The sequence below is a fragment of the Heptranchias perlo genome, chromosome 15, assembly GCF_035084215.1.
Source record: "Heptranchias perlo isolate sHepPer1 chromosome 15, sHepPer1.hap1, whole genome shotgun sequence".
Taxonomy (NCBI): Eukaryota; Metazoa; Chordata; class Chondrichthyes; order Hexanchiformes; family Hexanchidae; genus Heptranchias; species Heptranchias perlo.
The window spans coordinates 55,853,654-55,867,567 of record NC_090339.1 but is presented as its reverse complement, the minus strand read 5'-3'; the positions used below and the strand labels follow the sequence as shown (position 1 = coordinate 55,867,567).

At 48.9% G+C, this 13,914-nt stretch overlaps 1 pseudogene; it reads left to right on the top strand.

Moving 5' to 3' along the window:
• The first annotated feature begins 2,298 nt into the window (after positions 1 to 2,298).
• Positions 2,299 to 8,026, top strand: LOC137332820 (uncharacterized; annotated as a pseudogene).
• The last annotated feature ends 5,888 nt before the right edge of the window (positions 8,027 to 13,914 follow it).

Below are 13,914 nucleotides of genomic sequence, written 5' to 3'. Positions count from 1 at the left end.
CGCTGGGTCAAAATCCTGGAACTCCCTTCCTAACAGCACTGTGGGAGAACCGTCACCACACGGACTGCAGCGGTTCAAGAAGGCGGCTCACCACCACCTTCTCGAGGGCAATTAGGGATGGGCAATAAATGCCGGCCTTGCCAGCGACGCCCACATCCCGTGAACGAATAAAAAAAAAGTCCAGGTCATTAATATATATCAAAAAGAGCAGTGGTCCTAATACTGACCCCTGGGGAAAACCACTGTATACTTCTCTTTAGTCTGAAAAGCAACTGTTCACCACTACTTTCTGTTTTCTGTCCCCTAGCCAATTTTGTATCCACGCTGCCACTTTAATCCCATGGGTTTTCATGTTGCTAACAAGTCTATTATGTGGTACTTTATCAAATGCCTTTGTGTCACAATGGGAAGAAAATGCAATAAATTGCACACTGATTATTGTTATATTTGTAAATTAAATTAGAAAATGTCATTCAGTAATAGATCCAATGATTATTGTGTCACTCTTTTGCTTGTATGGATAATATATTAGCACGTTACAATAATTTACATATTTAAACCGGATTAGGAAACTGTTTTTCCCCTTTTACATAATAGTAAGACCTGCCTTTCTGAAATATCAATTAAATTATCAATGGAACCATTCCCAAATGATTGTCATAACAAACAAAATATATCTTCATTGCTAACTAGCATGTTATTTAATCAAACAGGTCCTTAGCTGTTTCTAATTTATCCATAACAAAATAGTGTCAAGAGGTTACTTCTTGGCACAGAGCCCGGAATGGTTGCGTATAAAGACTGAGGGGTAAATTTTAACATATTGACATGAACCCAGCTGGATGGGGGGGTCAATACGCACATGAGAAACCCCAGAATTTTTTTTTGTGCGTTTTCTTGATTGATCGCGACTCAACTGAGGGCCCTTAATGTGGCTTCCCGATTTGGCATTTCCAAGTTGCACTGCAGTTGGACTGCACACCCGAATGACGTGCTGGGAGCTGGACTATTGAAAGGGCCATTGCAAGCATGGATTTTGAGGGAGAAAGGAGAAATTTAGCCAATTGGAGCAACAAAGGTGGGGGCCAGCTCCCCAGTTCAGTGACTCTTCTCTTGAATTGCTACTACCCGGTGTGAGGAGCAGGTGGGACATACTGGCTGACAGGAGGAAGTGCCCTGCCTCTGCAACCAAGTAGGCCTGGCTCGAGGTGGCAGCGGAGCTGAGCAGCAGGAGCACGGTGGCAAGATCGTGGGTGCAGTGCAGGAAGCTCTTTAATGACCTAACCAGGTCAGGAAAAGTGAGCACAGTTACTGATTCACCTGCATCCTGTGATGCGCATCATCCCCCCCTCCCCCCACCTCACTCTGTCTTGCCAGGCCTACTCCATCACATCACTCCTCACACCCTCTTTAGTCTCATTATCAATTACCTTCACTTTCTGTGCACTTCCTCACCTCCCCATCTGTGAACCCACCACTCCCACTCACCCCAATCCTGATGCAATATCATGACTCTGTCTGATAGTCACCCTCTGATGCAGCTCTTTCATGGGCAGCCTCACCCAGAGCAATGCAACCATCGGGTGACCCTGTCACCTTCACTCACTCACACGTTTGTTCTTTCTCCCCTTGTAGGAGAAGAGAGCGCAAAATGCGTGGGAGAGGAGTTGGACTGGAGGGGGCCACCACAAATAGGTGGAGGAGGAGACCTTGGAGCTTAGGCAGACATTCGAATGCCTGGCTGTCAGAGATGCCGAGACTGGCACCCCACAAACGTCTGGTGACAGAACTTTAACATCCCTCACACACGACATGACTTGATGTTATCAATGATTGACCTGTCGCATACCTCAGTCTGCTCATCGCAACATCACTTCTGCGATGATTCTTAATATTGCTGTATGTTCTCTTCCAGGGTCTTCAAGGATTGCTGAAGAGGCACATGATGTGGAGATGGCGATTCCTCAGAGCAGCTCCAGCCTCTGAGGGTGCACCATCACGTCATAGCGAGCCATACGCCAGCACAGTTACTCACACCTCGGTGGGTCCTATTAGAGAGTTAGTTGGGTTGTCACCTGATGATTCACCAAACACAAGTGAGCACGAGCAGACACTGGTGGCAGGGGCAACTGTGGAGAGTCCATGTCGGAGGGCGCACTCCTCTCCAATCTCTGCTCAGCTGGACACAGATGCTGAACCCTGGGGGCCATCTTTGAAAAGGAGAATGATCGTGGTACTGATGTATCTTTGTGAAATACTGGAAGGCATGCACGCACACTCTCCACAATAGCGGAGAGGATGGAGGAGTCCACCTCCAGCATTAGTGGACTGGTGGCACAGGTAAGTGCAGGAATATCTGCAATGGAGAGAATGGCAGCCTCCATTGAGCTTCAAAGCACGGCTCACAAATGAGTCCATTCAGACCCTGACAATGGCTGTGCGGACTCTGGATGCCAACATGTCTGCCGCCTTAAACAGACAGACAGATCCTTTAGCCATGGCCTTCAAATGCGTCACAGATCTGCTCCAAGCTGTTGTCCAGCAGAGTGGTAGGAGTGACGTGGCACCACTCCTCAGAGAGGTCCAGGAAGCTCAGCCTCTGCCTGTAGACTCTCTCACGGGGGTAATTTCTCCTGCGACCTCGGCCCCTCCATTGGTCCCCTCTCTGCTCTTCTCCAGATCCTTGTGGCGCACCTCTGTCTTGCGTACCTGCAATTCCCAGAACTGCACGTTGTGCCTGCCACGGATGACGATAAGCCTCCTCCTCACATGTACTGTAGAATAAATCCATTGCGCCCCCCCCCCCCATCTTGATGTTGTCAGTTTGAGGGGACGCAAAATGTAGGTAAATATGTCTGAACTCAAGAATTCTGAGTGTGAACCAAGAAATGTCAGACTGACCACAACTCCCAGCCAAAGGTTTGTCTGCGAGAACTGATTGCCCTGCAAAACTCACCTTTTATCCCTGCGTCAATCACTGGTTTAAAGGTCCAAATGAGGGTCGGCTGTAACTCGCCTCCGTTTCCATGGCGTGTTTCAGACGCGATGGGTTAAAATGACTTGTGTAGGTCAATATACAAAAATGTAACATCTTTAATGACTTTAAGTACCTCACTTTGCCCTTTAAATATCGTCCCGGCGTCTTTAAATGCCAGCGGGACTTCCGGGTTTCAGAAGCATGCGCGCCTGGGTCAAACCCAGAAGTAGATGTGATGGAGCCGGGCTGCAGTCCCGCTCCGAAAACGGAGGATTTTTACTCTCCACCTGCCCCCAACCCACCCATTCTTGGCCCCAAGGTTGCAAATAGGAATTGGAAAGACTGTACAGGAAACCACAGATACCCAGACCACCATAAAAAGGCCGTAACAACTCTGGAGGGGTGGGGGGGGGGATCAGTGGCTGCTTTTCTGCTTGATCATTGTATGAAAAACTTTAACAGTTTCCAGTTCCCCGATCCTAACCGTCTCCTTTCCACCAGGGACGTCCAGTCCCTCTGCACCTCCATCCACCACCAGGACAGCCTGGGGACTGGTTGGGCCTCCGCTTCTTCCTTGAACGGAGGCCCAACCAGTTCCCATCCACCACCACCCTCCTGCGCCTGGCTGCACTTGTTCTTAAATTGCACAAATTCTCCTTTGACACCACTCACTTCCTCCAAATAAAAGGTGTCGCTATGGGAACCTGTATGGGTCCCGGCCATCACTCCCAACACCCACTCTCTTCCCCATGGCACCTTCCCGTGCGAGCGCAGGAGATGCAACACCTGCCCCTTCACCTCCTCTCTTCCCACCGTCCAGGGCCCCAAACACTCCTTCCAGGTGAAACAGCGGTTTACTTGTACTACTTTCAATTTAGTACACTGTATCCACTGCTCACAATGTGGTCTCCTCTACATTGGGGAGACCAAACGCAGACTGGGTGATCGCTTTGCTGAACACCTCCGCTCTGTCCGCAAGCGTGACCCTGACCTGCCGGTCGCTTGCCATTTTAATTCCCCTTCCCACTCCTACTCTGACCTCTCTGTCCTCGGCCTCTTACACTGTTCCAATGAAGCTCAACGTAAGCTCGAGGAACAGCACCTTATCTTTCGTTTAGGCACTTTACAACCTTCTGGACTTAACACTGATTTCAATAACTTCAGATTATAACCACTGCTCCCATTTTTTTGGTCAGCTAGTGCTGGTAATGGTTCTGCTGCTGCCATTTATGGCTACTCCTGATCAATCTTTTGTTTCTTAACCTGTCCCATTACCACCTTCCTTGCCTTGCACCATCATCCATTTTGTTATTTAATCACTCCTGCCCTCCACCCTATCACAGACCTTCCCTTTTGTTCCTACCTCCCCTCCCTCCCTCGCTCCCTTTCCCCGGCTCTGTACTTGCTCAAAAACTTAAACTTTTTTAACATCTTCCAGTTCTGATAAAGGGTCTTCGGCCTGAAACGTTAACTCTGTTTCTCTCTCCACAGATGCTGCCTGACTTGCTGAGCTTCTCCAGCATTTTCTGTTTTTATTTGTATGAAAAATTAAACCTGAGTAAAAAAGTCTGTAAATGACAGTGGAGACTGCCAATAAAGAAAGACAAAAAAAATAGCATTTATATAGCAATCTTTCAAGACCTCAAGATATGCTTCACAGCCAATTAATTACTTTTGAAGTGTACTCACTGTTGTAATGTAGGAAACGTGGCAGCCAAATTGCCCACATCAAGGTTCCACAAACAGTAATAAAGTGAATGACCAGATAATCTGTAATGTTGATTGATTAGCAGATATATTTTTCTGTGATTAGTGACTGATTTGAGGATTCCAAAGATTCACAACCCTCTGAGTGAAGAAAATTTTCCTCATCTCGGTCCTCGGCCGACCCCTTATCTTGAGACTATGCCCCCTAGTTCTACACTCTCCCGCCCGGGGAAACAGCCTCTCAGCATCTACCCTGTCAAGCCCTCTAAGAATTTTATACGTTTCAATGAGATCACCTCTCATTCTTCTAAGCTCCAGAGAATATAGGCCCATTCTACTCAACCTCTCCTCAAAGGACAACCTTCTCATCCCAGGAATTAACCTAGTGAACCTTCTTTGCACCCCCTCTAAGGCAAGTATATCCTTCTTTTGGTAAGCTGACCAAAACTGTACACAGTGCTCCAAGTGTGGTCTCACCAGAGCCCTATATAATTGCAGCAAGACCTCCTTACTCATATACTCCAACCCACTTGCAATAAAGACTAACTTCTTCCAGTGCTGATGAAAGATCATCGACCTGCTACATTGCTGTGATTGGCAGCAGGGATGAACTGCTTATGCCATCGATGACGCGCACTCGGGCCTGGAGCGTGTTGGGGAATGGGGGAAGCAGAAGCAGCAGGGGAATGGGGAAGCCCGGAGGGAGCAGTGCGGGGGTGGGGGGAGGGGAGAGAATGTGATCCAGATCTAAGGTGGGGGGGTTAAGAGAGGGAGAATGTGGTCCAGACAGGGGAGATGGATCACTTTCTCCTCTCCCCTGCCCCTCCCTCGTTAGACCTGGATCTCGCTCTCCTCCCCACCCCCATCAGACCTGGATCACGCTCTTGAGCATGAACGGCAGCGCGTTGATTTCTCGGAAAGCCCGGCGCATGCGCAGCAAATGACATCATCGGACGCAGTGCCGCTATTCACTTTGTATTGTAAAAGGTGACCCCCACCCCGGCCCCACTTTCTACCCAATAAACCTGAAAACAATCCATGGCCCACACACAATGTTCCATCAGTCACCGCAGCTCGCTCCCAAAGTGCTAGTTTGACGGGAGTGATTAGTGACAGTGTGGGTACTTCCGGTTTTCGATCGACCCGTGACGTGCTCCTGCACATGCGCCGGGCCACCCGATGACATCACTCTCACAGCTCCGCTCGTGACCTCACTTCCAATGACATCACCCTCACCCATTCTCGTTGAATGAACTGCGCCCTCACTAAACCAACCTCGCAGCTCAAATTATGTAAAATAGTCAATGCTGTGGATTTGTCAAATTCAGCCTCATAGGGAAACGGCAACAGCAACCCCCGTCCTCTCCTCAGTGCCCATTCATGGGGCCACATATTTGAAGGGGCCCAAAAGTCAATTGTTGGGTTGGCCTGGCGTGGAGTGTTTTCATAGTCAAAGTGAGGTGGAAGGCTGCTCATTGTGAGTGCCTCACTCCTCCAGCACACAGGGGAGTTGGGTGAGAGTTTTTAATCAGATCACGCTGATAGCATTCGAAAAGTTTCCACATAAGAGACTGTTAACAAAAATGAGAGCACATGGAATTGGAGACAACCTATTGGCTCGCCCTCCATACCTGTCTCTGAACCTGGACATCAGTTCGTCGATGCTCCAAGCTGACTCCACCATATCTACGTCAACCTTATCCCACCACAGGACCTCTGACTTTAACTTTGGACGGAGTCTCCTCTCTAGTCCCTGTTTATTACCAGGACATATCTATCCTAATGATTATTAGAATGATACCCGGACTTCAAGCGTTAAGTTACGAGGAGAGATTACACAAATTGGGGTTGTATTCTCTAGAGTTTCGAAGGTTAAGGGGTGATCTGATCGAAGTTTATAAGATATTAAGGGGAACGGATAGGGTGGATAGAGAGAAACTATTTCCACTGGTTGGGGATTTTAGGAGTAGGGGGTACAGTCTAAAAATTAGAGCCAGACCTTTCAGGAGTGAGATTAGAAAACATTTCTACACACAAAGGGTGGTAGAAGTTTGGAACGCTCTTCCGCAAACGGCAATTGATACGAGCTCAATTGCTAAATTTAAATTTGAGATAGATAGCTTTTTGGCAACCAAAGGTATTAAGGGATATGGGCCAAAGGCAGTTATATGGAGTTAGATTACAGATCAGGCATGATCTTATCAAATGGCGGAGCAGGCACGAGGGGCTGAATGGTCTACTCCTGTTCCTATGTTCCTATGTTCCTAATCTTGCTATAGAACCGTGCCTATATAATTTGAGATTCCCTGTGTGCGTTTTGGCTGCCGCTCCAGACCCGAGCCCAATGTTTCTATTTCCTCTTTTTTCTTCTTTTCACTTTACCCCTCCTAGGCCCCTCTCTCCTGTCTTCATGCCTCCTTTCATTTCTCCCCTCTCAAATAATCTGCCCCTCCCCCCAAATCCCTACCCCAACCCTTCAGCATTTTTTGACCTTCCTACTCTCCTGCTGCTGTCCCTGGCTTGACTCCCTCTTAGATAAGCCCACAGCTTCCCTCTGTGCCTCTCTTGGCATCCTCTGAAGGGCCCATCGAGGCACTCGTCGCTGCCTGCTTACGAGCAGCAACTCAAACTGCCCCATCTTACCCTCTCACTGACCTTCCCACTCAGCGCGCCCGCTGGGAGCTAATCTCGCCAATCTCCTTCCCATTCCATTCACCCCTCCCAGTGCTGACCCTGTGGACTCTGCCAGTGGATCAGCTATCACTGCCCCTTTCCGCATCTCCCTCCAGAATGTCCGTTCGCTTGTGAACAAGGCCCTTACCATCCATGAGCTTATTGTGGATGATTGCATCGCCATCATGGTCTTGACGGAAACCTGGCTGATGGGTGATGACACCTTCCCCCTTAATGAAGCCTCCCCGCCTGGCTTTATCTTCCACCACTTGCCCCGCCCAGACCGTCGCGGTGGAGGTGTGGCCCTTATCACCTTGGTCTGTCCCCGTACTCCTCTGAAACCTTCTCCTCCTTTGAGCATCTCACCTTGTTCCACCCCTCTGACCTCTCCTTTAAAATCCTCGTTCTCTACCGCCCACCCAAGTACCACGCCAAGTGTCTCACCGAGATATCTTCACAGCTTTCCTCCCTCAGCCTCTGCACCAAGCAATTTCTCATTCTCGGTGACTTCAACCTCCATCTCCACTCATCATGCTCTCTCTCTCCTCTGAGTTCACTGCCCTCCTATCCTCCCTTAATCTCTCCCTCCATATAAACTTCCCTACACATATTCACGGCCACTCCCTTGATCTTGCCATCTCACATGGTCTCTCTACTCCCATCGTGTAAATCACGGATAAGGCCATCTCTGATCACTTCCTTGTATTCCTCTCGCCCCTGGAAAAAATTCTTCCCCCCAAGACACTTGCAATGGCATTTTCAAATTCCCGACTGCCTAGCCTTTGGCTCTCCATTCACCACCACATTTCTGCAGCTACCGATCTGCTCAAGCACACCCTCACCTCCGCCTTTGATGCCCGTGTCCCCATTAAGAGTGTTACTCTCTCTAACCCTGGTCATTCCCCCTGGTATGGCCCTCATTGCCACGCCCTTAAGTCCAAGTGATGCAGACCTGAATGTATATGACAGACAACTGGTTTAGCCATTCGCCGCCAGATCTGGCTGGACACATAAAGCACAATCGGGTCCTGCTCTCCTCTGCCAAAACTGCTCACTATTTCAAGAACATCCTGGAATGCAAAGGTAACTCCGGCTTCTCTTCTTCACTACAAACCGTCTTTTTAAACCCCTCTCACTTGCCTCCTCCATTCTCATCTCCAACAACAAATGCGAGGAACTCATGGACTACTTTGTCACTAAGATTGAGACCATCCGTTCAGCTGCCTCTGCCGTTTCCCTCCCTTCCCCTAGCCCACCAAGCCAAACTTCCCCAATGGTTCCCCCCCCCCGTCCTTGCCCTGAACTCACATCTTTCTCTAGTTTCTCTCCTATTGCCCCTCATACCCTCTCCAAGTTCATTTTGACCATGAGACCCACTTCTTGCTCCCTTGACCCTGTTCCCACCAAACTGCTCACCACCCAATTTCCTTTCCTGGCCCCCATGTTACCTGATATTTTTGACAATTCCGTCTCCTCAGGTACTGTTCCCCTCCCCTTTAAATCTGCCATCATCATAGAGTCATAGAGTCATAGAGTTATACAGCACGGATAGAGGCCCTTCGGCCCATCGTGTCCGCGCCGGCCATCAAGCCCTGTCTACTCTAATCCCATATTCCAGCATTTGGTCCGTAGCCTTGTATGCTATGGCATTTCAAGTGCTCATCCAAATGCTTCTTGAATGTTGTGAGGGTTCCTGCCTCCACAACCCTTTCAGGCAGTGAGTTCCAGACTCCAACCACCCTCTGGGTGAAAAAGTTCTTTCTCAAATCCCCTCTAAACCTCCCGCCTTTTACCTTGAATCTATGTCCCCTTGTTATAGAACCCTCAACGAAGGGAAAAAGCTCCTTAGTATCCATCCTATCTGTGCCCCTCATAATTTTGTACACCTCAATCATGTCCCCCCTCAGCCTCCTCTGCTCCAAGGAAAACAAACCCAATCTTCCCAGTCTCTCTTCATAGCTGAAGCGCTCCAGCCCTGGTAACATCCTGGTGAATCTCCTCTGCACCCTCTCCAAAGCGATCACATCCTTCCTGTAGTGTGGCGACCAGAACTGCACACAGTACTCCAGCTGTGGCCTAACCAGTGTTTTATACAGCTCCATCATAACCTCCTTGCTGTTATATTCTATGCCTCGGCTAATAAAGGCAAGTATCCCATATGCCTTCTTTACCACCTTATCTACCTGTTCCGCCGCCTTCAGGGATCTGTGAACTTGCACACCAAGATCCCTCTGACCCTCTGTCTTGCCTAGGGTCCTCCCATTCATTGTGTATTCCCTTGCCTTGTTAGTCCCTCCAAAGTGCATCACCTCGCACTTTTCCGGGTTAAATTCCATTTGCCACTGTTCCGCCCATCTGACCAACCCATCTATATCGTCCTGCAGACTGAGGCTATCCTCCTCGCTATTTACCACCCTACCAATTTTTGTATCATCAGCGAACTTACTGATCATACCTTTTACATTCATATCCAAGTCATTAATGTAGACCACAAACAGCAAGGGACCCAGCACCGATCCCTGTGGTACCCCACTGGCCACAGGCTTCCAGTCACAAAAACAACCTTCGGCCATCACCCTCTGCCTTCTGCCACTAAGCCAGTTTTGTATCCAAAGTGCCAAGGCACCCTGGATTCCATGGGCTCGTACCTTCTTGACCAGTCTCCTGTGGGGGACTTTATCGAAGGCCTTACTGAAATCCATGTATACCACATCCACTGCGTTACCCTCATCCACACGCCTAGTCACCCCCTCAAAAAATTCAATCAAATTAGTCAGACATGATCTTCCCTTGACAAAGCCATGTTGACTATCCCTGATTAATCCTTGCTTCTCCAAGTGGAGACTAATTTTGTCCTTCAGAATTTTTTCCAATAATTTTCCTACCACTGATGTTAGGCTCACTGGCCTGTAGTTCCCCGGTTTTTCCCTACTCCCCTTCTTGAATAATGGTACTACATTAGCGGTTCTCCAGTCCTCTGGCACATCCCCTGTGGCCAGAGAGGTTCTGAATGTATGTGTTAGAGCCCCCGCAATCTCCTCCTTTGCCTCACACAGTAGCCTGGGATACATTTCGTCCGGGCCTGGGGATTTATCCATTTTTAGGCCTGCTAAAACCGTCAATACCTCCTCCCGCTCGATGTTGATATGTTCGAGTATATCACAGTCCCCCTGCCGTATTTCTATGTCTACATCGTCCTTCTCCATCGTGAAAACAGATGCAAAAAATTCATTTAGAACCCCTCCTACATCTGCCGGCTCCACAGACAGATTGCCATTTTTGTCCCTAATGGGCCCTATTTTTTCCCTAGTCATCCTCTTACCCTTAATATACTTATAAAACATCTTAGGATTTTCCTTTATTTTGCTCGCCAGTGTTATTTCATGGCCCCTCCTTGATCTCCTAATTTCTTTTTTAAGTATCCCCCTGCACTTTTTGTACTCCTCTAGGGCTTCCTCCGTCTTTAGCCTTTTGTATCTGCCAAAAGCCCTCCTTTTTTTCCTCATCCATTCTTGTATATCCCCTGACATCCAAGGTTCCCTGGAGTTCTTGGAACCACCCTTGACCTTTACGGGAACATGTTGCCATTGTATGGTCTCAACCTCCCTTCTGAAAGACTCCCATTGCTCCGATGCGGATTTTCCTACAAGCAGCTGATCCCAGTCCATTTTGGCCAGATCCTGCCTTATCCTATTAAAATCGGCCTTCCCCCAATTTAGAACCTTTATTTCCGGCCCCTCCCTATCCTTTTCCATGACCACCTTAAATCTCACCGAATTATGGTCACTGTCACCAAAGTGCTCACCTACTAGCACTTCTTCCACTTGGCCGGCCACATTCCCTAGAATTAGGTCCAGTACCGCCCCCTCTCTTGTAGGACTTTCTACATGCTGGCTCAAAAAGCTCTCCTGGATGCACGTTAAGAATTTTGTACGCTCTAAGCCTTTTACACTCTGAGTATCCCAGTTAATATTGGGGAAGTTGAAATCCCCCACTATTATTACCCTATTATTTGCACAATTTTCTGAGATTTGCCTACATATCTGTTCCTCTATCTCCCCCTGACTGTTTGGGGGCCTATAGTACACTCCCATCAAAGTGCTTGCCCCCTTTTTGTTTTTAAGCTCCACCCATATGGCCTCATTAGAGGAACCTGCTAATATATCATCCCTCCTTATGGCAGTAATTGATTCTTTAATTAATATTGTGACCCCCCCTCCTCTTATACCTCCCCCTCTGTCTCGCCTGAAGATTCTGTACCCCGGAATATTGAGCTACCAGTCTTGCCCCTCCCTCAACCTCTGTGACAGCAACAATATCATACTCCCATGTGTTTATCAACACCTTCAGTTCATCCACCTTATTCGCAAGACTCCTTGCATTAAAATAGATGCCATCCAGCCTTGCCCTCACATATTTGCCCTGTCTTCCAAGCTGACTTGTTTTTTTCTCTATATTTGGCTGCACATCACCCCCTATTGTAGCTCCACTCTGTATCCCATCCCCCTGCCAAGTTAGTTTAAACCCCCCCCCAACAGTGCTAGCAAACCTCCCCGCAAGGATATTTGTCCCGCTCTGGTTCAGGTGCAACCCGTCCGACTTGTACAAGTCCCACCTTCCCCAGAAGCAGGCCCAGTGATCCAGGAAACTGAAACCCTCCCTCCTGCACCAACTCTTTAGCCACGCATTCATCTGTTCTATCCTCCTATTTCTATACTCACTAGCCCGTGGCACTGGGAGTAATCCAGAGATTACAACCTTTGAGGTCCTGCTCTTTAATCTGCTACCTAGCTCCCTAAATTCTTGATGCAGGACCTCATCTCCCTTCCTACCTATGTCGTTGGTCCCAATGTGGACCACGACCTCTGCCTGCTCACCCTCCCCCTTGAGAATGCCCTGTAGCCGCTCAGTGACATCCATGACCCTGGCACCAGGGAGGCAACAAACCATCCTGGAGTCACGTTTACGGCCACAGAAACGCCTGTCTGTTCACCTTACGATAGAATCCCCTACCACTATAGCTCTTCCACTCTTTTTCCTCCCAGCCTGTGCAGCAGAGCTACCCCTGGTGCCAGGAAGTTGGCTGCTGCTGCCTTCCCCTGATAAGTCATCCCCCTCAACAATATCCAAAGCGGTATATTTTCTTGAGAGGGGGACGGCCACAGGGGACCCCTGCACAGCCTGCCTGCTCCTCTTACTCTGCCTGGTGGTCACCCAATTACTTCCTGCCTGTACAACCTTTACCTGCGGTGTGACCATCTCACTAAACGTGCTATCCACGACGTTCTCAGCATCGCGAATGCTCCTTAATGAATCCATCCGCAGCTCCAGTGCCGCAATGCGGTTTGTCAGTAGCTGCAGCTGGATACATTTCCCGCACACATGGTCGTCAGGGACACCGGAAGGGTCCCTGATTTCCCACATAGAGCAGGAAGAGCATAACACGGGGCTGGGCTGTCCTGACATGACTTACCCTTTAACTAATTAATTCAAATTAAATGAATCCCACCAATTTCACTTCAATTAAAAGGTATACTCAAGGGCCCTTGCTGAACAGCAGTCCCCCACTACACAACAGAGACCCGAGAATCCACAAACTCTAACCTTAGACAAATTCAGCAGGAAAATACTCACCAGCCAATCACTTACCTCTTCCTTGGTGACGTCCCACTTGGATTACTTTTTGCTTCTTATTTATCTTAGGTCCAGGAGTTAAGTCCCTGTGATGTTGCACAGTTGTTGTCTCTTGGTGCAGGTCTGCTGCTGCTTTTATTCCACAATCTCAGTCTTCTACTCTCAGGTCCACTACCGCTCTGCAGGAAAAGTTTGGAAAAGCAAGGCAAAGCAGCACCTCCTTCCCCCACTTCACCAAACTCCCACACTTACCGAACTCTCAGCACACTGTGTAATATCCGCACACCGCCTCTTCACCCCCCTCTTCAAAAAGCCCACCCTTCATCCCTCTGTCCTTGCAAATTATCGCCCCATCTCCAACCTCCCTTTCCTCTCCAAAGTCCTTGAACGTGTTGTCGCCTCCCAAATCCATGCCCATCTTCCCCGCAACTCCATGTTTGAATCCCTCCAATCAGGTTTCTGTCCGTGCCACAGTACTGAAACGGCCCTTATCAAACTCACAAACGACATCCTATGTGACTGTGACTGTGACGATGGTAAACTATCCCTCCTCATCCTTCTCGACCTGTCTGCAGCGTTTGACATGGTTGACCACATCATCCTCCTCCCATGCCTCTCCTCCGTCGTCCTGCTGAGTGGGACTGCACTTGCCTGGTTCCATTCTTATCTATCCAGTCGTAGACAGAGAATCACCTCAATGGCTTCTCTTTCCGCTCCCCCACCGTTACCTCTGGAGTCCCCCAAGGATCTATTCTTGGCCTCCTCCTGTTTCTCATCTACATGCTGTCCCTCGGCGACATTATCCGAAAACACAACATCAGATTCCACATGTACGCTGATGACACCCAGCTCTACCTCACAACCATTCCCTCGAACCCTCTACTGTCTCTGATTTGTTACACTGCTTGTCAAACTGGAAGTGC